The 21,928-nt window shown below is 51.4% G+C and overlaps 2 long non-coding RNA genes across 2 annotated transcripts; both read left to right on the plus strand.

Moving 5' to 3' along the window:
• Positions 1 to 11,717: 11,717 nt before the first annotated feature.
• LOC148056591 (uncharacterized) lies at positions 11,718 to 16,953 on the plus strand. Its single transcript, XR_015702836.1, has 4 exons — positions 11,718 to 12,195; positions 12,917 to 13,108; positions 13,361 to 13,470; positions 15,693 to 16,953. It is a non-coding gene; the product is annotated as an uncharacterized LOC148056591 (long non-coding RNA).
• A 2,236-nt stretch (positions 16,954 to 19,189) lies between these two features.
• Positions 19,190 to 21,675, plus strand: LOC148056592 (uncharacterized). The gene is made up of 2 exons (XR_015702835.1): positions 19,190 to 19,504; positions 20,257 to 21,675. It is a non-coding gene; the product is annotated as an uncharacterized LOC148056592 (long non-coding RNA).
• The last annotated feature ends 253 nt before the right edge of the window (positions 21,676 to 21,928 follow it).

A 21,928-nucleotide genomic window follows, 5' to 3' on the forward strand; every position in this document is an offset into this window, starting at 1 on the left:
GGAGCATTGCTTGGGAATTATCTGGGAGTGGATTTGTTCTCTGGCGTGGATTTGTTCTCTTCATGTGGATTCCTTCTCCGGGAGCCGGACTATCCATTGCGGCTTATCCCAGGTGAGTTATCTGTTGTGGATTATGCTGGCCAGGGTGGACACTCTGGTGCAGGGTCATCCCCACCCGTGTCCCCCTATGCACCTTTCTACCCACACACAGCGCTGCTGTCCGTCCGTGTCCGTCTCCGCCCCGTCCTCCTCTGCCAGTCTCTGCTCTCTCCCAAGTTTCCCCACCCAAACGTCCCCCCACACAAGGCTTTTCCCCCCCATGCGGGTTTTTTTTTTCCCCGTGACGTGCCCTGTCCCCTCTGCCCTCCAGTCTCGTGCCCCCGCTCCCCTGCTCCCTCCTCCCATAGCCCCTTTGCTTCTTGGACTCTGGGGCGCTGCCTGCACCCCCTATCTGTCCATTGCCCCCACCCAAACTCCGACACCCCCCACCTGCTCCCTCTGTTGTCCCAAAGGCTAGATCCTTTGCCCGGTGTGCAATGGCCCACACCACCCACTCAGGGAGAGACATTGATCACGATTTCAGGAATGCTAAAGCTAGTGCTTAAGATTTCCCACAAATCAGGCACACCCTCACACAAAACGGCAGTGCATTTGTCAGGTTACAAGACGGGTATAAACTCTGCCTAAATTTACACTTATCAGGTTGGTGATTAACATTTAATACACTATTGGTTTGCTGTACTTAAATTAGCCTCCCTGCTTGCTATGTAAATTAGTGTGTGCTCCTTTCTCAGGTGGGGGGGTAAGTCTTTTCTGTCCTTGAATTGAGCCTGCGGTCACGATTTAATTTCACCACGTTTACCTTTCACCCACTTTCTGCAGTTTGATCGACGTCACGCTTCTCTGGCCACCGTCCAGTCTTTGGTACTAGGAGATGCTCCCTTTTATCGGTCTGTGAGCTTCTTCCTCAAGGCTGGTTTCGTTAGTTGCCCACAAAGCCTTGTTACTATGTTAAATACTTTAATCTCTTTTGAGCTCCCTCCCTAAAATTCCGTTCCCAAGGCGCAAGCAGTTAGCAAGTTTTGCTAATTGGAAAATTTCCACAGTTTCCACATCATTTCCTTGGAGACTCTGTCTCAAGGTATTCCTTAGATAAGTCATTTTTGTGCCGGATTGCTGGCCAAGCAACACCTACAGGTGCACAGAAGTACATATTGTGATTAGATACAAGTGCTAACTGCATTATTGTCATTAATGCCAGTAATCTCTCAATCCATAGGTTTAAATCTAGGAACCAGGAAGTTAACCATCCCTCAAGTCTCTCTGAATCCTAAAGGTGCATCATCTCTTTTGAATTTCATGTTAGATTTTAGTTTGTTGCCAAATTTCATTTAAATCAGTAGAGTAGATTGCCCACTTTGATGCACACATACATACCAAACTGGTACATCACTGCACACAATCTCTCCTTGAGAAGCCAATAGCACATCCATTGCCATCTTCTATTTTGGGTGGCTTCCCCAATCTCTGGACGCTTCCCTTGTAAGGCTTTGATAGCATCAGTTGTCAGACTTCTCTATGCTTTTCAATAAGTGCTGAAATAGTCACTTCATTAAAAAGCTTTTCCAGTTCTCTAACTCCTAACCAAAGGGAGAAACCACCCGACAAATGAATGGAAGGCAGCTGGCTGATTCACAATGTATCGTCACTTCTTTGGTACCTTTCATATATGTTCTTTACCCATAGCCGTGTGTTCATTTCATTCATTAGTGGTAATATTAGGGACAACCGCACGTAGGGTGCAAGTCCCAGACCAACTGGGCAGTCAAATTTCCTGTGCCTTCTTTCCACATGGCCAAAACCAGCCGCTGCCTTCGAATCACCCACAGCCAGTTCTGTCGTGTCTTTCCTTGTAATTGCACTATTTTTGTTGTTGTCGTGGTAACGCCATTTCAACGTGCAGCACAGGTGGATTCTGGTCTTATTTGTTGTCATACACTTAATACTATCTCTGTACATTCCGTGCTGAGAAAATCACTTTTTTTTTTTCCTTGTGAATTTATTTTACCCACAAATTATTCCAGGACTTATTGAAGGGAATTGGTATTCTGACTGAAGGTAATTCCTTATTGCCATGCTCTGGGAAATGGGTACACATCTAGCAACTTGTTCGATTAGCTATTTTCATAGCTTTTTCAAACCATTTCCAGTGGAGATTATGACTCCAAGCATCAGAGCATCCCTCCTGGTTCCCTTTGGGTACCTGGACTCAGGAAAGGGAAAAAAAGTAACCACCGAATTTATTTCTCTTGTTGGGCTTTAGAAAAGTAGTAAAATTGGTATAAAAACCATAGAAACAGTATTAACGTTATTCCTAAAAGACAATACAAGAAAATTTTTCCTTGTACACTCTAAATGTAAACTGATTCAATATCAGTCCAAGTGCAGTTCATTTGTCTCTGCATTAATTCTTAACTTCAAAGGTTGTAACAAATTAGTTCAACTCTCTACATCTTTTGGAGGGGCCGCTTTGTTACTCGGGTGCAGTGAATCCAGGTATCAACTTCCCTGACGTTTCACGGCAGTGCTTTGTAGTTAGCAAAAGGTACAAGGTCAGGTCCCTTCCACTTTTCTACTAATGGCTCCTTCTTTCCAGGTCTGCAGACACACCTGATCTCCTGGCTCAAATGGGCGTATTAGCTGAATCCAAAGGCAACAGGAGTTCTCAGCTGGATTGCCTATGGAGAGAAGTGTGAGAACCCTTGCCACAGGCAAGAGAGAGTCATTGGACACTTGGTCACCCTTAAGGTGCATCTGAGTTCCTTTCCTCGTTAAATTTACCTGCAGAAGTTTCCCATACAAAATTTCAAATAGACTAATTCTTTCTGAACTTCAGGGTTGACTCTACCTCTTAATAACGCTAGAGGCAAAACTTCTATCCATTTCATCTGGGTTTCCTGACACAATTTTCTGAATCTGCCTCTCTGTTGTCTGATTCATCCTTTCTACTTTTCCACTGGACTGGGGTCCCCATGGAGTATGTAAATCCCACTTAAGTTGTAAAAATCTTGACACCCCTTGAACCACTTCTGCAACAAAATGAGGCCCTTGATCTGAAGAAAACTCTCCTGGTACCCCAAATCTTGGTATAGTTTCCTTTAACAATGTTTTCTACCGCTTCTCTTGGCTCTGTTGGTGCGACATGGGAAAGCTTCAGGCCTTAACTGAAAAAGTATCAAATAATTACTTAATAAATACTTATATCCATTACAATTACGTAATTCAGAAAAATCAATTATTAACATTCCCCAGGCGTGAAACATCTTTTACCTCTGGGAGGGGGTGTCCTTTGGATCTTAGGGTTATTTTTGGACACAAACCGCATGGGTTGTTGCAGATCTTTTAGCGGTCAACATCATGTTGATTCCTGTAGCCTACCTCTTACTGTTTCACTTAAAGCTTCAGTTCCCATACGTAAGTTTCCATGTAAACGGTCTGCTAGTTCCTTCATTATTCGTGGAGTTACAACACATTTATCCGACTGGAGATACCCACCATCCTTCGGCAGTCTTAATGCATTTCAATAGTTCTAGCCAATCCTATCTCCTTTTTCTGTATATTTAGGAGTGTCAGTTTTTAAGATTCTTTCTGGAATCAAGCATACCAAGGTTGTATGATAGATTAACTCTTTTTCACAGCCTCATCTGCTTTTTGATTTTCCTTTTAATTACATCAGTTTGACCAGACTGATGTGCTTTGCAGTGTATTACTATACTTCTGTAGGTTTATTGCGTCCTCATGCAATTTCTCATAATCTCTTTTCGCTGTATTTTGCTGGGTTTTCTTGTGATGATAACAGTCCTTCTTTCTTTCCAAATTGCACCATGTGCATATATTACTCCAAAAGCATATTTTGAATCAGTATAGGTATTAGCCCGCTTTCCTTCTGATAATTCCAGAGCTTGGAGCAGCACGACCAGCCTTCTGAGCAGGTGTATCTACCTGGCAGTGGGTCTTGCTTCTATTTCTTCTTTCTACAGTAACAATATACTCAGCCCTCCGTTGCCCTTTCACAGCTGCTGCTTCCAGTCACTGAGAACAGCTCCCAGTTGGGATTCTGCAAGGGAGTATCCTTCAGGCCTGAACGACTAGAGTACACCTGTTCTATGGCCAGTGGACCCAGCATGATAATTCCTCCCTTTCACGTACAGGTAACAGCGATGCCAGATTCAGGGCACTGGACACTTTCATTGCTATATATTCTATCTAGCAATATTGCTTTGGTCTTGGTACCATTCTTGCTCAGGGATAGCCAATGATGTCCTTTCTGCCTCCAGCACCGCTGCAACAGCATGTGCCACATAAACAGTTATTTTCTGTCCCAAAGTCCAATTTCATGCCTCTGTGTATTGGCAACACAGCAGCTGCTACTGCTCTCAGACACCCTGGCCATCCAGAATTTACTTTATCCCAATTGTTTTGAAAAGTAATGGCTACTGGTCTTTTCGTTTCCCAAAGTTTGTACAGAAAGCACTCCCAGTGCCTGATGTTTGATAAATTCAGGAGACCTAGAAAAGCACTTCATGGAGAGTCGATTTTTATTTCATCAAAAATCCTTTCTGGCGTTCTGGAGTCCATTCCAATAATGACTCTCCTGGTCCCTTAACAGCTTCATACAAAGGGTTTAGCCATTAACCCCAAATTAGGTATCCACAAGGTGACACCATCCCAGCCATTCCTAGAAATCCCCTGGAGTTCTCCTTTTCTGATGTGGTGGGAGGGGCTGATTTGGCAGATCGCCTCTTTTCTCTGAACTCCCAGTTTCCTTTTTCCTTTGGGATATCTCGGAATCCAAGATAAATTACATTTTTCTGCATAATCTGTGCTTTCTTTTGTGGCATTCTGTATCCTGCCAACCCCAGACACTTCAATAGATTAACAGTTGCCTCTTTACATTCTTCAGCTGTGTCTGCCCCCAACAAGATACCATCTACGTATTGTAACCAGGGAGCGGTAGGCTTCTGACCTTGCCATTGTTCCAGTTCTTTTTGCCAATGCATTACCAAAGATTGTAGGATTATTCTTGAGTCCCTGAGGAAGCACTGTCCGGCAGAACTGCACTTTGCGTCCCATTGCAGGGCTCTCCCATTCAAAGGCAAACAGCTTCCCACTTTGTTCGTCCAATGGAATGCAAAAGAAAGCATCTTTTAAGTCCAACACTGTAAAATAAACATTTGAATCAACTATCGTTGTCAGCAGAGTGTAGGGATTAGGCACCACCGGGTGTACAGCAATCACTATTTGATTAATAGCTCTTAGATATTGTACTAATCGATATCCCTATGAATGTGGCTTTTTATCAGGCAAAATCAGGGTATTATATTCAGATTGACACTCTCAACAGTCCATATTTTAGAAAATTATTAATTATAGGCTCCAGTCCAACCCGAGCTTCCAATTTCATGGAATATTGTTCTCGTCTTACTGGCCTCGCTCCCAGTTTCAATTCCACTTTTACCGGTTCTGCCAATTTGGCTCTTCCAGGTTTCTCAGTTGCCCATTCAAAGGGAACTGCTGCATTCATGATTTCAGAGGGCGCTTCAATTTGTTCTTCCTTATTTTCAGCATTCTTCGTTTCTGACAATTCCTGTAACATATATGCTTGTGCCTCCCAGGCGTTATTTTGTGGAATATGCAATTGAACTTTATTCTCATGAAAAAGTTATCTGTGCTCCCAATTTATTCAATAAATCCCTTCCCATCAGAGGTAGGGGACATTCTGGCATATACAAAAATTCATGTGTAAGTGCTTTTTTTCCAATTTCACACTTGATCGGTTGAAAGAAAGTTCTAATCTCTCGTTTTCCCGTGGCACCAATTACTGACATAGAGAATTTACTCAGGTCCTTTACAACTGTTTAATAGAGAATATATTGCTCCTATGTCAACTAAAAATTTAACCGTCTGATTCACCAGCTGAACTGAAACCAGGAGATCAGCTGGGGAGACCTTAATGTTTTCCCCCGGTGCCCTTCCTTCATTCTCTGAATCCTCTGACGCCATAAGGTGGGCATTTCTTACCCGATCCTGCTCCTCTAGCCCCTTTGGGCTCGGGCGTTCATTCTTCCAGCGTCCCTCCCTGTTTACAGGCTGCACGGTGCTTTGGCCCCACCAGGGTTAGGTTTTGTGACCCTCTTCCCGGCCTCGTCCCCCTCTTACTCTACTTTCACCCCTACCTTTCCTTCTACTATTATTCCCATTTATGGCTGCTGCCAGCGAAGATGCTTGCAACTTCATTCTATTCTGTTTCTCTTTTCTTTCTCTCTCATCCCAGTTATTGACATACCCCTGTCCCCATCGACTTTCCGTAACAGTCTCTTTATATCCTGCACCGACTGCCCAATAAACACCATACTGAACATCCTCCCATTTGCTTCATCATCCGGATTCAAATCCATCCATTTTCTAGCAGTTTCACACAGCCTCTCATAGAAAGCAGAAGGGTCTTCATTTTTACTCTGAACCACCTGATACAACTTTGCAAGATTTTTGGGTCTAGGTACCCCCTGCTTTACCCCATACAAAATTAACTGCTGATACCTTTTGATCATCAGTCTGTCCGCACTAATATTCTGATCCCAATCTGGTTCTTGTATTGGCATAAAATGACCCGGACCGCCCCTGGTATTTAACCTCATATTGTCCTCTGGAGCTTTTCCTAACACCATTCTCTTCTCCTCAGGGAGAAATAAAGTATTAAGCAACACCTGCATATCTTTCCAATCCGGGTTATGATTTTCAATTATCAATTTAAAGGACCGATACATTTTTTCCGGATTTTCCCGATATGACCCAGCAGACTCCTTCCAATTCATTAACTCTGAGGCTGAAAAGGTACTGTCACAGAGACAGGCGTCCTGTCCGGTCCTTACCGCCTGGGCGCAACGGAGCCCGAATAACGGGGTTCTGCTGCGCCCGACTTCTGCCCACAATGGGACTCACGTCCTTCGCTGCTTCTCTCCCTGCCACCAACACTGTCCCCTTCCCTTCCCGGGGACACCATCAGCTGCGCATCCTCTTCTCCAGCTTCCACTTTCAAACACCTTTTCCCAATGCTAGAAGCAGAACAACACCGAGGCAATTTATTTTTATACTCCGTCATCAAGACATTTGAATCAGATACCAACAATTTGCATTTTCTTGTTGTCTTATAATCATTTCTTAAAGAAAAGAACAAATCCACGTATTTCATCCCATTTATCCTGCCTTCTACAAAATAACGAGCTGCAAAATAGTATTATAATTCAGAGTTCTCATATCCGGCCATTTTTCCCCATCATCCAATTTATACATCGGCCACCATTGACTGCAGTATTCTTTTAACTTTCTTTTACTTAGGGGATCCCCACCAAACTTATTCCGGTATTGCAGGATGTATCCTAACGGAGAGCAAAGGGGAGGTTCAGCAGACTTTCCTGCCCCTTGTCCCGCTCCCATATTTTTACCCAAAAAGAATGGTCTTATCCCCTTTTTCAGGCACTCCAGTCATCACTGTCAAGCGTTCACGAATAACTCGTACTTTTACCGTTTATACAGCTCCCCTTACAGTGTCTCTAATTTACGCGCTGCACCTTTGAGTCGCTTGCCCGCTCCGGACAGGGAGAGCACTCGCAGAGTCCCCGAACAAACAGGTCGCGGCACGCTGGAATGCGAAGAACAGCTTCTCCCCTCTGGTGGCCGGCGAGTCGCTCCGGGCAAGGCTTCATGGCTGTCCCACCGTGGTCGCCAAAACTCTTGTCCAAAAGGCGGATCCTTTGCCCGGTGTGCAACGGCCCAATAACCACCCACTCAGGAGAGACACTGATCACTTATTTCAGGTCTGCGCAAAGCTGGGTGCTTGGCGATTTCCCACAAGTCAGGCACACCCTCACACAAACCGGCAGTGTATTTGTCAGGTTACAAGATCGGTATAAACCTGCCTAAATTTACACTTATCAGCTGGTGATTAACATTTCATACACTATTGGTTTGCTGTACTTAAATTAGCCTCGCTTGCTATGTAAATTAGCAGGCGTGCTCCTTTCAGGTGGGGGGGCAAGTCTTTTCGGTCCTGAATTGAGTCGGCGGTCACGATCTCCCCTCGCCACGTTTACCTTTCACCCACTTTCTGCAGTTTGATCAAACTTCACGCTTCTCTGGCCACCGTCCAGTCTTTGGTGCTGAGATGCTCCCTTTTATCGGTCTGTGAGCTCTTCCTCAAGGCTGGAGCCGTTAGTTGCCCACAGTTTGTTACTTACACAAACACTTTAATCTCTTTGAGCTCCCTCCCAAATTCCGTTCCCAAGGCACAAGCAGTTAGCAGTTTTGCTAATTGGAAAATGACTGTTTCCGCAAGACACCACCTGCACCCTGCTCCCATCCCACTCTCCCTGCCCCTGTGTTTTGGATTTGTGCTGGAAAAAGTGTTGATAACACACGCAGGGATGTTTTAGTCACCGAGCAGCACTTGCACAGAGTCAAGGCCCTTTCTGCTCCTCACCCTGCCCCGCCGGCGAGCAGGCGGGGGCACAGAGAGCTGGGAGGGGAGGGGGCTGGGACAGCGGACCCCGGCCGACCAAGGGGACATCCCGCACCGTGTGCGTCACGTCCAGCCATAAAATGAGGGGGGAGGCTGGCGGGGGGCTGCGGCTCAGGGACTGGCGGAGCATCAGTCGCTTGGTGGTGAGCAATTGTTTTCATTTGTATGGCTTGTCTGCATTGGCTTTTGTTTTTCTCTTAGATTTTTAGTTTTCCTCTTTTCTGTAATGGTGGCTGTGGTTGTTGAACTGGTTTTATCTCAATCCGTGAATTTTCTCAGTTTTACCCTTCTGGTTCTGATCTTTTTATTTTTTTTACTAAAATCTCTCCAGGGTCTGTTGACTCGCTGGTGTCACTCTCCCACCCCTGATGCCACATGCAGATGAATCCAGCACTCCCGGGGGCTTGCTCTGGGGGCAAAAAAGCCGAGGCGAGGCAAAGGTATTGACCAGGTTCCCTGTGCTGCGTCCCCCGGCTGGGTGCTGGGGTGGGGGGCGCGGAGAGAAAGGGCCAGCAGCCGCTGCAAGCTGTCAAGTGCAGAGGACTGAAATGCTCGAGCCGCTTGGGTGCTTTTTGGTGGCGAGGCGATGGCTGTGGCTGCGTGGGCTGTGAGCGGGAGCAGGGGCAGAGAAGGGCGAGGCTTGTGACACCCCCCGCCCCCCCCGTAAGGCGGCGGCGGCGGCGGCGGCGGCGGCGGCTGCGGCTGCGGGCGGCCCCAGGCGGGCCGGGGGGCGAGTCCTTTCTCCCCGCGGGGCGCGGTCGGAGCGCCGGGCTTGGTGTGGTGCTGCCGCCTGGCGGCCAAAAGCGGGTACTGCAGGGCGGGAGCCGCGCAGGGGCGGTGGCGTCCCCGTGGTCGCCGGTGCCGGTGGCCGGTAACGGGCATGCGACAGCGCGGTGGCCGCGGGGTGCTGCCGCCGCAGCCGTTGCTGCCTCCCGGTAAGGAAGCGCCGCTCTCGCCGCACGGGAGGCGCTTGCCGCTGCTAGCACTGCCGCGTCCGCCTCCGCTGCAGCCCCGCCCCGCGGCGTCCGCCTCCGCTGCAGCCCCGCCCCGCCGAATGCCCCGGTCCTGGTGTGGAGCGGCCCCGCCCCTAGCGCCGGGCCCCGCCCCTGGATGCCCCCGGGCAGGGGAAGGGCACCACCCCTAGCGACAGGCCCCGCCCCTGGAGACCACGCCTGCGCACTGTGTTGGGGTGGAGCTTAGCCGCGGGGGGGCGGAGCCTAGCGGTGGTAAGGCGGAGCTTTGCCGTGCGAGGGCGGAGCTTCACTGGCGCATGCGTGCTGTCTTGGGGCGGAGCTTTGCCGTGGGGGCGGAGCTTTGATGTGAAAGGCGGAGCTTTGCCGCGCATGCAGGCTGCCTCGGGGGCGGAGCTTTGCTGCGGGGGGCGGAGCCTTGCCAGGTGAGGGCGGAGCTTTGCCGGGTGAGGGCGGAGCTTGACCAGCACATGCGCGATGCGTCGGGGGCGGAGCCTTGCCGCGGGGGGGGCGGAGCTTTGCCGGGTGAGGGCGGAGCTTTGCCGGGTGAGGGCGGAGCTTGACCAGGGCATGCGCGATGCGTCGGGGGCGGAGCCTTGCCGCGGGGGGGCGGAGCTTTGCCGTGGGAGGGCGGAGGTTTGCTGTGAAGGGCGGAGCTTTGTCTGCGCATGCGCGCTGTCTCAGGGGCGGAGCTTTGCTGCGGGGGGGCGAAGCTTTGCCATGTGAGGGCGGAGCTTTGTCGAGGGGCGGAGCTTCACCGGCGCATGCGTGCTGTGTGCACGGCAGAGCTTTGCTGCAGAGGGCGGGGTTTACCGCTGGGGGGGCGGAGCTTCGCCAGCACATGCGAGGTGCATCGGGGGCGGGCATCGCGCCGTGGGTGGAGCTTCCCCCTGCGGAGGGGCCAGCGGGAGCCCGGGGCGGAGCGGAGCGGTCGTTGGGCTGCGGCTGCACAGAGCACACAAAAGCTTAAAAAACCAAACCCCCCCCGGCAAAAAAATAACTCGTCCAAACCACCAAAATGGCCGACAGAGTCCTCCCGGATCACAGAGAAGGTCGTCCAGACCATAGAGATAAGACAGAAAGTCGTCCCAGATTCTAAAGACTGTCCTTCAGACCATCGAGATGCAAGTGGAAGTCCTCCCGGAGTATAGGGCGGCTCCGCAGACCATGGAGATGACACAGAAAGACCACCCAGACCATCGAGAGGGTCCTCCAGACCATAGAGAGGAGACAGAAAGTCATCCCAGATTCGAAAGACTGTCCTTCAGATGATAGAGATGCAAGCGGAAGTCCTCCCGGAGTATAGGGCGGCTCCGCAGACCATGGAGATGACACCGAAAGTCCACCCAGACCATCGAGAGGGTCCTCCAGACCATAGAGAGGAGACAGAAAGTCCTCCCAGATTCTAAAGACTGTCCTTCAGACCATCGAGATGAAAGCGGAAGTCCTCCCGGAGTATAGGGCGGCTCCGCAGACCATGGAGATGACACCGAAAGTCCACCCAGACCATCGAGAAGGCCCTCCAGAGCATAGAGGTGAAACGAGAAGTCCCCTGGATGATACAGAAGGTCGTCCAGCCCACAGAGATTAAACTGGAATTCCTCCCAGACCATGCGCGGTGCGGGCATCGCGCGGTGGGCGCAGCTTCCCCCCGCGGAGGGGCCAGCGTGAGCCCGGGGCGGAGCGGAGCGGTCGTTGGGCTGCGGCTGCTGGCAGGGAGGAGGTGAGCGGGGAAGCCCCGAGGAGGGCGGCGGTGCCTGGGGGGAGCGGCCGGGCCGGCGGGAGGCACGGAGCGGGGAGGGTGCGGTGCCGTGTGGGAGCCGGGCGGGCGGGGCTTCCCGGAGCCGGGCGAGGCGGGGCGCGCCGGGTCGGGGCCGGTGGCGAGATCAGCCCGGAGTCGGGCGGGGGCCGCGCCGGTCCGGAGCCGGGCGGTGGGGGGGGCGCCGCGCCGGGTCCGGGAGCCGGGCGGCGGGGGGGCTTCCGTGCCGAGCGGCGCCGCGCCGGGGCCGGGCGGGCGCCGCGCCGGTCCGGGGCCGGGCGGCGGGGGGGCACCGCGCCGGTGCGGGGCCGGGCGCCGAGCCGCGTCGGGGCTGGGCAGTGTGAGGGCGCCGGTGGCCGGAGCCGGGCGGGAGGGGCTTCCCCGAGCCGGGCAGGTTGGCGCCGCCCTGGGTCGTTGCCGGCGGTGGGGGTGCTCGGAGCCGCGGGGGTTCTCGGCAGGGCTTCCGAGTACGTCAGCGGCGAGGGGAACGGTGTCCCCGCAGGGTCAGAAAGCATGGATTGCTGCACGGGGCTTTCGGTCAGCCATGTTGGGTCCCCGGGGCATGCTGGGAGGTGTAGTATATATGGACGTGGGTGCCTGGAAGCCGCATTGCTCTCGGGCGCTTTCGGTGCACCGTAGTCGTTGCTATCGCCGCGGCCCCTGCGGCACTAGGTGCAGTTTTGTTGCAGGTTTTGTGTGTTTTTCTGCGGGCTTCCAGCTATGGCTACTCCCCAAGAAGCAGCGCGCCTCCCGACTCTCGGAGCTGCCGCCCGGGATCTGTGCAGGCGCGGTGCAGCCCACATGATCCATGCTGCCGGCACCGGTAACGGCAATAGGATGCTGCGGTGCCTGCGGAGTCATGCCGCTGCGCTCGTTGCTGCCTGCTGGTAAGGAAACGCCGCTTCCGCCCCGCGGGCGTGCTGTCGGCAGGTGCTTGGCGTGCAAAATGCAGACGGCAGCGCTGCCACTGCCCGTGGGCAATCGCTGCGCGCTGGGTGCTCGCTGTTGCCGCCGACGCCGCCTTCTTCGCTGTTACCACAGCGTGGTGGCATGCCGGGCGCGATTGGCGGTGGTGGGTGAGGGTCAGGAGCACCAGGGAGGCGAGCGAGCTCCTTTGAGTGTGCAGGGGTGTCTCCTGCCTGCTGGCTGCCCGGGGGTGGTGGGACAGGAAGCTTCAACCTGCCCGCTGCGGCAGGCTCTTGGTCTGCTGGAGGCGAGCTGGGCCAGGGCAGCCCCAGGGAGTTACCTAAAAGCTGATAGAAGGGAAGAGGGGAAGGAGGCGGATATCCCCTAGGCGCAGAGGCAGGGCACCTCCCCAACTCACCAGAGCTCCCCCTGAGCCTCTCCTGGCCCCACTCACCCCGTGCAGCTGCCCCCTGCTCCAGCACCTCCCCTGAAGCCTGTCCCATAGCACCAGATCGCCCCCAAGCCCTGTTGTGAAGACCACAAGCTGGCTCTCAAGTGGGCTGGATTCTCCCTTAACGTGGGTGCCGTTACCAGCAGTGCGGGGAAGGAGCAGTGTCTCCAGAAGCCTCTGCAGAAGGAAGGGCTTAGGCCAGGGGTGATCTACGGTAATAACGGTCGCCGCTTCTTCTTTCCCTGTGCTAGAGGCCATGCTGAGGACGCGGTTGTCCATTCCTCCTGTGGGGATGCTGCTGACAGCACCTGCCTCAGGCTTGCGTGGGTTGTCTCTGCCTGACCTCACTCTCTTTGCGGTGCGGGGGTGAAAAGGGACAGGCGGAGCGCTTACTGGCTGTGGACAGGAGCTGCCGCGGCTGAAGCCGGAGAGGCTGGAGAAAGGTAAAGAAGAAGAAACGGAAGGCCATCTGGCTGACCACTGCCTCCCACTGCAGGCAAGAGAGAGCCTGCCCCTCTGGGTGGGAAGGGATCCCTCTTTGTAGTGCACTGCAGGCCAGACAGCCGATGTGCACCACAGGGCCTGTATGCATAACCCAAAGTGTGGTACAGCCGCGTAGTGCACGAGCAAGCGAGGCTACATGTCTAGGAAACCTTGTCTCATAAGAGCTGTAAGATATCCACGTATTCTCTTAGGTGGAGGACAGCCGAGTGACTGGAGTTACAGAAGAGGAAGGGAGGAGAGAAGGAGGAAGAAGCATCTCAACTGGCCAGTTCTCCCAGCAGCACCGAGAGCGAGAGCTGTGGTGAGTCCCGGGCCCTTGGGGACCTGTCACCCCTTGTCTGTGCCCCGGTCCCTCCCTGCCCCTTCCCTGGCCCTCTCTCTTTTGCATGCTGCTGTGATTTTTCTTTTTTTGTTCTTCCCTGTACCCGTTCTCTTTTCTCTGTTTTTCTGCACTGCTCCCTTTTCCTCTCTCCCTTTATCCATCTTGTTCTACCACCCCCTGCTTTTTTTCTCTCTCTGCGCCTTTGGCCTGCTCCTTCTCCTTTCTTTTGTTATCCTCTGTCTCTGTCCTGCAGCCCATTGTTGTTTTTCCCTTTTCCATCTTTTTGTCCTGATCTGAATCCATCTCTTTCTCTGTCCTGTTCCCTGATGTTCTTTTCCTCTTTGCACCTGTACATGCCGCTCTGTGTCCCTGCCTTCCTATGTCTCTCCTCCCTCCCTTCTTCCCTTCCTTTCTCTATCCCCTTGTCTTGCTCACTGTTGCTGGTTTTTTTGTATTCCGGATCTCACTGTCCCTGTCCTCCTTCCTGTTCATCTCTTACTCTTTCTGACCCTTTGTGCTGCTCCCTGTCCCTGTTTTTTATTGCTTCCCCTCTCTGTTCCTGTTTGTTCTCATGGTCCACCTCTCTGTAGTTCTTTCTGTTGTTCTCGTTTGTTCTCCATCACAGCATCCTGCTCCCTGTCCCTCTCTCTCTTGCAGTATCCCACTTTCTGGCTCCCTGTCCCTCACCTGTTTCCTAGATCGCTCTGTCCTTCCTCCAGTCTTTCCTCGTCCCTCTGGCCTGCTACCCGTCACTGGTTTGTTCTTTCGTCGTCTTTCTGCCTTGCTGCTGTCACTCTCCTCCTCTCTCTGTCTCTAGTGTTTCTTTCACCATCTCTTCCCTGCTCCATGCCCCTTTTCTCTTTTCTCTCTGTCCTCCATCTTCCCTGTAACTCTTTGTCTGTATATCTCCATAGCACTTGTTCTCCCATTGTTTCTCACTATACTGCCCCTGCCCGGCTCGCTGTCCCATTATTCCCCTCTGTTCTGCTCCCTTTTTTCTCATCCTGCAGCCCAGCGATGGTTTTTCTTTCTCCCTCTCTTTGTCCCAATCTCTCTCTCTCTCTCTTTCTCTTCAATTCCTCTGGCTTGTTCCCTGTCTTTTTGTCTCCCTCCCTCCCTTATTCCTCTCATTTGATTTCTCTCTTGATCTGTCTGTTTGGCTCCTTGCTCATCATTTTCTCTCTCTTTTCCTCTGTCCTGCTCCCTGACCCTGTTTTTCTTCTGCCATGTCCCTGCAGGGCTCCTCATCCCCTTTTTTATCGACTTATCTATCTCCCTGTCCTTTTCCCTGTACCTTTCTTTCTCTGCTCCTCAGTCCTCCCTCATTTTACTTTTCCTCTTTCTGTTCTTCTGTCCTGCTCCCTATCGTTGTATTTTCATTTTTTGTATCTGCTGCTCCAGTAACAACTGCCAACTTGTCCCAGGGGAAGGATGAGTGTACAGGCAGCGAACCCCATAGCAGACTCACTCCCGGGACTTATATGCATTAACGAATAAGCACTTGCTGTCTCCTTTGCACTCACGGCTGTGGTTGTACTCCTTTGTACTTGGTGAGTGGCTGTCAGAGAGTCCAGGGGAGCAGGTTACACGGTGGGTGTCAGGGGCCATGGCCGCAGCTGTGGGCTGTGGCCGGAGGAGCCCCAGGGGGCCCGGTGAGGCTGATGGTGATGGCCCCTCTGTGTAAAAGGGCTGCAGCCCCAGGGGATGGTGCTGCTGGGGCATGCCTGCTGGAGAATGCCGACAAGTCGCGAGGATGTTTCCAACCCACCAGTGCAACAGGCTGAAGTCAGTTGGAGTCAGGCCCCATCAGGGCAGGTCCAGGGATATTCTGAGAGCTGGTGGAGAGGATGCAGGAAGAGGGGCAGGAGATGGCTGCCCCCACCCTCTGGAAAAGGCGCTGGGTGCCTCTCCAACTCAGCAAAACTCCTCCAGCCCTGCTCGCCCCAGGCAGCTGCCCCCAGCTCCAGCACCTCCCCTGAAGCCTGTCCTGTAGGCATGGACCGCCCCCAAACCCTGTCCTCGTGGCAGCAAGCTGGCCCTTGAATATGATTTATTCTCCTTAAATGCAGGTGCTATTAGCTTCAGTTCAGGGAAAGAGCGGCGTCTCCAGCAGCTCCTGCAGAAGGAGGGGTTCCTGCCTGAGGAGAGCTGCAGTCATCCCTGTGGATAATGGTTGGTTGCTTGTTCTTTCCCTCTCCCAGAGGCAGCACTGAGGACTCGGTTGGCGGTTCCTCTCCAGGGATGCTGGTGATTGCAGCTGGCTCAGGTTTGTGTGGCTTGCCTTTGGCCTCATTTTCCTAGCGGCATGGGCAAAAATGGACAGCTGGACGCTTCCTGGCTGTGGACAGGAGCTGCCGCAGCTGAAGCTGGAGAAGTCGGAAAAAGGTAAAGCAGCTGAAGAATAAAATAAAGAGGAGCCAGCCGGCAGCTGCCTCCAGCTGCAGACAGGAGACAGCCTGCCTCTCAGTGTGAGGAAGGATCCCTCTTAGCATAGCCCTCAGCAGATCCAATTGCCAACGTGCATTGCAGGGTCCGTATGCGTAGCTGGAAGCACAGTACAGCCAGGTAACACGTGCACGTGCGAGGCTATGTATCTGGGAGGCCTTGTATTGTAAGAGCTGTAAGACACCAGTCTGTTCTCTTAGGTGGATGACAGTCAAGCAACCGGAGCTACGGGGCCAGGAGAGAGAGAGAGAGAGAAAGACACGTCCGAGGTGTCCAGTTCTCCAAGCGGCTTGGAGAGCGGGAACTGCAGGGAGTCCTGGACCCTTGGGGCCGTGTCGTCCCTATTCTGCATCCTGGTCCTTCCCTGCCCCGCCTTCTCTTTCTCTTGCTGCTGTCATTTTTTTCCACTTCCCCGCACCTCTCCCTCCCTCATTCTCCAAGTCCCCCTCTTTATCTGTTGTTCTACCCCTATGTTTTCTTTCTCTCTCTGCGCTTCTGTCCTGTTCCCTGTCCTTTTTTCATCCTCTGTCTGTGTCCTGCAGCCCATAACTCTTTTTGTCTTTCTTCATCTATGTCTGTCTTCCTATCCCAACTTTTTAAATTTTTCCTCGCCTGCCCTTTAGCCCTTCACAATTCCCACCTCTCACCTCTCTGTCTTCATGTCCCTATTTTTTAATTCCTCTGTCCCTGCTCTGTATTCTAGATAGACTTTTTCTTTCTTAAATTCTCTCGTTCCAGGTCCCCGTCCCTGTCTTTTAACTTCTTCCCTCTCTGTCCCATAGCTGCTTTTTGTCTTTATCGTTCTCTCTTTGTCTGGCTCCATGTCCCTATTCTTTAATTCCCCTTCAGCTTCAGTCTTTCCCCTTCAGCTCATCAAGGTTTTTTGGCATTTCTCAGTTTATCTCTGTCCACCTCACTGTCCCCTTTTTAAAATCCTCCCTCTCTGCCCTGTGGCCCATCGCTATTCTTTGTTTTTCTCCATCTCTCTCAGGCTGATTCCCTGTCGCTTCCTCCTCTCTGGCCTGTAGCCCATCGCTATTTTCCCCCCCTGTACCTCTCCCTCTGTGGCTCCCTTTCCCTATTTTTCAGTCCCCCTTCTCTGTCCTGCAGGCGATCGCTGTTGGATTGGGTTTACGTGGCAAGGTTTTGTTAGGTGGGGCAGGGCAGGGGCTGCAGGGGGGGGTTCTGCGAGAAGACACCAGGAGTTGCCCCCATGTCAGGCACAGCCACTTCCAGCTCCAAGATGGATCTGCAGCCGGTCCAAGCTGAGCCCATCGGCAATGCTGGTTGTGCTTCTGGAACGGACATTTAAGAGGGGGTAAAAAATGCTGCGCAGATGCTGCGATAGAGAAAACGTGAGTGTGAAACAGCCCTGCAGACACTAAGGTCGGTGAAGAAGGAGGGGGAGGAGGTACTCCAGGCACCGGAGCAGAGATTCCCCTGCAGGCTGTGGTGAAGGCCACGGTGAGGCAGGTCATCCTCCTGGAGCCCGTGGAGGTCCGCGGTGGAGCAGACATGCACTCGCAGCCCATGGAGGACCCCGTGCCGCAACAGGTGGATGTGCCTGAAGGAAGCTGTGACCCTATGGAGAGCTTGCGCTGGAGCAGGCTCCTGGCAGCACCTGTGGCCCTGTGGAGAGGAGCCCACACTGGAGCAGAAGAAGAGCATGAGGAGGAAGGAGCGGCAGAGATGATGTGTGATGAACTGAGTGCGACCCCTGCTCCCTGTCCCCCTGCATTGCTCAGGGGTGGGATGTGGGAAAGTCAGGAGTCATGAAGATGAGCCCAGGAAAAAAGAGCAAGGCGGTTTTTAGATTTGTTCTTATTTGTTGATAAGATAAGAACAAATAAAACAAAATAAGATAAGAACAAATCTTGTCCTACTCTTGATTTTGATTGACAATAAATGGAATTAATTTCCCCAAGCTGAGTCTGTTTTGCCTGTGACAGTAATTGGTGAGTGACCCTCTGTCCTTTTGTCGACCTACAAGTTTTTTTGTTGTATTTTGTCCCCCTGTCTTGTTGAGGAGGGGGAGCCACAGAGTGGCTTGGTGAGCACCCGGTGGCCAGCCGAGGTCAACCCACCCCAGTTGCCTTCTGTCAGGCTCCCTGTCCCTATTTTTCAATTCTTGCCTATGTTTCTTGTACCCCATCGCTTATGAAACTTTCTTTCTACTTCTCCATCCTTAGTTTTTAAATTCTTGCACAGGTTTCTCAAACCCAGTTGCTTTTTAAATTTTCTTGCTACCTTTCCCTCTCTCTGTCTCCCTGACCTAATTTTAATTTCTTGCCGGTGTTTTGTCTACCCTGTCGCTTTTCAGATTTTCTTCCTACTTCTCCCTCTACGCAGCTCTGAACTTATTTTTTAATTCTCATCTATGATTCTTGCATCCTGTTTCTTTTAAAATTGTCTTTCTACATCTCCCTGTATGCCTCTCCCTGTCTCTAATTGATAATTCTTCCCTCTCTGTCCTCTACCCTGTCACTTTTCACACTTTCTACATCTCCCTCTTTCTAGCTCCCTGTCCCTATGTGTTAGTTCTTCCCTATGTTTCTTGTACCCTGTTGCTTTTAGAAAATTTTCTTTCTACATCTACCTCTATCCCGCTGTTTCTACTTTTTTATTTCTTGGCTATGTTTCCTTTCCCCTGTCACTTCAGAATTTTCCCTGTCCCTTGTCTTGTCTGTCTTGTTGTCCTGCTGGTCCCTTCTGCCTCTCTCTCCTGCTCCCTGTCTCTCTTATTTATTCCTCCATCTCTCTGTCCCTGTTCACCCCCGCAGTCTTTCTTCTGCTCTCCTCTCTCTACACAGTTGTCCTGCTCCCTGTCCCTCTCTTGTTCGCAGCATCCCGTTTTCTGTCCCACACCTCTGTGTCCCTCTGTCCTTCTGCCTGCTTTTCTCTTCTCTTTTCTCCCTCTGTCCTGCTGCATTTGGGCACTGAGCCTTGCAGCCAACTCGCCGCCAAGATTTCTTACGTGCATTAATGAATAAACTTTTCCTGCCTCGTCTGTGCCCCTGGATGTGTTTGCAGCCCCTGGGTGCAGAGCCTGTGGCTGTGGAGAGGTGCAGGGGAGGGGGTGATGTGCTGTGGGGCTTTGGCAGTGGCCCCTATTGCTGATGGGCTCCAGCTGGGGCAGCCCCAGGTGTGGCCAGTGAGGCTGAGGATGGGGCTGGCCCTGCTGTGTGAAGGGGCTCTAGCTGTAAAGGGGGCTGCCTGGGCATGCCTGCTTGAGAAAGCTGATGAAGGGGAACGGGCTGAGGAGGGAGTCCTGCAGGCAGGTGCCTCCTGCAAGGAACGGCCAGTCTGTGTGGCGAGGAAGGATCCCTCCGAGCCGTCCCCGACAGGGCAGACACCAGCACGCAGTGCTAGGAGCTCAGTGCCTCTGTTGGCTACGTGGGTGAGCCACCAGGTATTGAGGAAGCCTTGCGGAGGAGGAGCATAGAGGTGCCCGCTGCATGCTGCTGAATGGGCGAGGGTCCGGCATGCAGCACTGCAGAGGAGGAAGGGGCAGAGGCAGAGAGAGAAGTGTCGAGGCGGTGAAGGTCTCCTGCCGGCACCAGGAGCTGTGGTGAGTCACGCGTCCTCTCCTCTGTATCCTGGCCCATCTCTGCCACCCTTCTCCAGATGTCTGCCTGCCTCCCTTCCTCCGTCTGCCTCTCTGCCCACCTCCCTGTATGGCTCCCCAAAACTTGTTATTCTTCTGCCAACTCTGGAGAATACGCCGTTGCATTTTAAATTTTTTTTATGTGTCTCTCTAGCCAGCTCCCTCTCCCTATTTTTCAGTTTTTCTGCACTGCCTTGTGGCCTATTACTTTTAAATTTTCATTTCTATATCTCCTCCCTATCCAGCTCCCTGACCCTATGTTTTTTTAATATCTCCCTCTGCTCTGTACCCCATTGCTTTTCAAACTTTCTTTCTATGCCTCCCTCTATTTGGCTCCATTTTCCTATTTTTTATTTCTGCTCACTCTTTCCTTCACCCTGTTTGTTTTAAAATTCCTTTATACGTACGTATCTCTCTCGCCAGCTCCGTGGCCTTATTTTTTAGTTCTCGCCTGTGCGATTTGTACCCCATTGCTTTTTGAATTTTCTTTCTATTTGTCCCTCTATCTTCCACCCTGTCCCTATTTTAAAATTCTTTCCTGTGTTTCCTGTACCCCGCCACTTGCTCTTTTTGTGTATCCCATTATTTGTCTCCCTGTCATTATTTCTTAACGTTTTCCTATTTGTCCTGTACCCCATTGCTTTTTTAGTTTTATTTCTATGTCTCCCACTATGCGGCTTACTGTCCCTATTTTTTTAATCCGCCCCTTTGGTCAGGGAAGGGTCTGTCCAGGCATGCCTGCCTGAGGGAGCCGATGAAGGGGAACTGTCCAAGGAAGGAATCCAAGGGAGTCCTGCAGGCAGTTGCCTCCAGCAATGAATGACCAGTGCCTGCAGCGAGGAAGCATCCCTCTGAGTGTCCCTGACAGAGCGCATTACCAGCACACAGTGCTGGGAGCTCAGCGCCTCCATCGGCTGCACGGGAGAGCCGCCGGGAAGCTTGGTGGTGGAGGAGCGTTGAGGCACCTGCTGCCGAGGCAGACAGAAAAGCATTAGGGCAGCGAAGGTCTCTTGCCGGTGCCAGGAGCTGCGTCGAGTCGCGCGTTCTCTCGTGTGCATCCTGGTCCACCTCTGCTGCCCTTCCCCGGATCTCTGCCTGCCTGCCTGCCTCCCTGCCTGTCTCTGCTTCTGTCTCCCTCTCTGCTGGCCCACCTACCTGTCTGGCTCCCCAAAGCTTGTTATTCTTCTGTGAACTCTGCCCTGTACCACTTCACCTAGTAATTTTTTTCTGTTTCCCTCTTTGCGGCTCCCTCTCCCTATTTTTTCATGCTTTCCTGTATTTTTTGTACCCCGTTGCATTTTAATTTCTCTTTCTACATTTCCGTCTCTGCAGTGCCTTGTCCCTATTTTTTAATTCCTCCCTCTGTCCTGCACCCCATAGCTTTTAAAATTTTCTTTCTATGGTTCCTCCTATCCATCTCCCTGTCCCTGCTTTTCTAATATTCCCATTTCTTGTGCCTGATCACTGTTTAAATTTTCTTTCTATGTTGTCCTCTATCCATCTCCCTGTCCCAATGTTTTAATTCTTGTCTATGTTTCTTGTACTTAGTTGCTTTTTAAAACTCCTTCTAGGTCTCTCTCTATCAGGCTTCCTTTCTTGATTTTTAAAATTCTTCCCTCTATTTCTTGTACCCCATTGCTATTTGATGTCTCTTTCAAGAATTCCTGTTACCTGGCTCCCTTTCCCTGAATTTTAAGTCCTCCCTTTCATCTGCATACCTCCTCGCTTTTAAAATTTCCTTTCAATATTTCCTTCTATTGTCATCCCCGTTCCTATTTTTTAATTCTTTCCTGTATTTCTTGTAGCCTGTTGCTTTTAAAAATTTCTTTCTATGTCTCCCGCTATCCGATTCCTTGTCCCTATTTTTTAATTCCTCCCTCTCTGTCCTGTACCCAGTTGCTGTAAAAAATTTCTTTCTATGTCTCCATTTATTTAGTTTCCTGTTCTTCTTTTTATTTTTTTTATGTCGATACTATCCTCCGTCAATTTAAAATTTTGTTTCTATGGCTACTTTTAGCCAGTTCACTGTCTGTATTTTCTAATTCTCTCCTGTCTGTCCTGTACCCTGTTGCTTCTTTGATTTTCTTCTTATGTCTGCTTTTATCAAGCTCCCTATCCACAGTTTTTAATTCTTTCCTGTGTTGTGTACCCTGTTGACTTTAAAATTTATTTTTATGTGTGTCTCTATTTTTTTCCCATTCTTAGTTTTTGATTTATTCCTGTCTTTCCTTAAAGCCATCACATTTTACATTTTCTTTCTACGTCAAAGTTTATCTACTTTGCTGTCCCTATTTTTTATGGTTTGCTGTCTATCCTGTACCTGTAGCTTTTAAAATTTTCTTTCTATGTCTCCTTTAACCAATCCACTGTCTTTTTTATTTGTTTCTC

The sequence above is a fragment of the Nipponia nippon genome, unplaced genomic scaffold (genome assembly GCF_047370975.1).
Source record: "Nipponia nippon isolate SJK-2023a ecotype South Korea unplaced genomic scaffold, ASM4737097v1 scaffold_128, whole genome shotgun sequence".
Lineage (NCBI taxonomy): Eukaryota > Metazoa > Chordata > Aves > Pelecaniformes > Threskiornithidae > Nipponia > Nipponia nippon.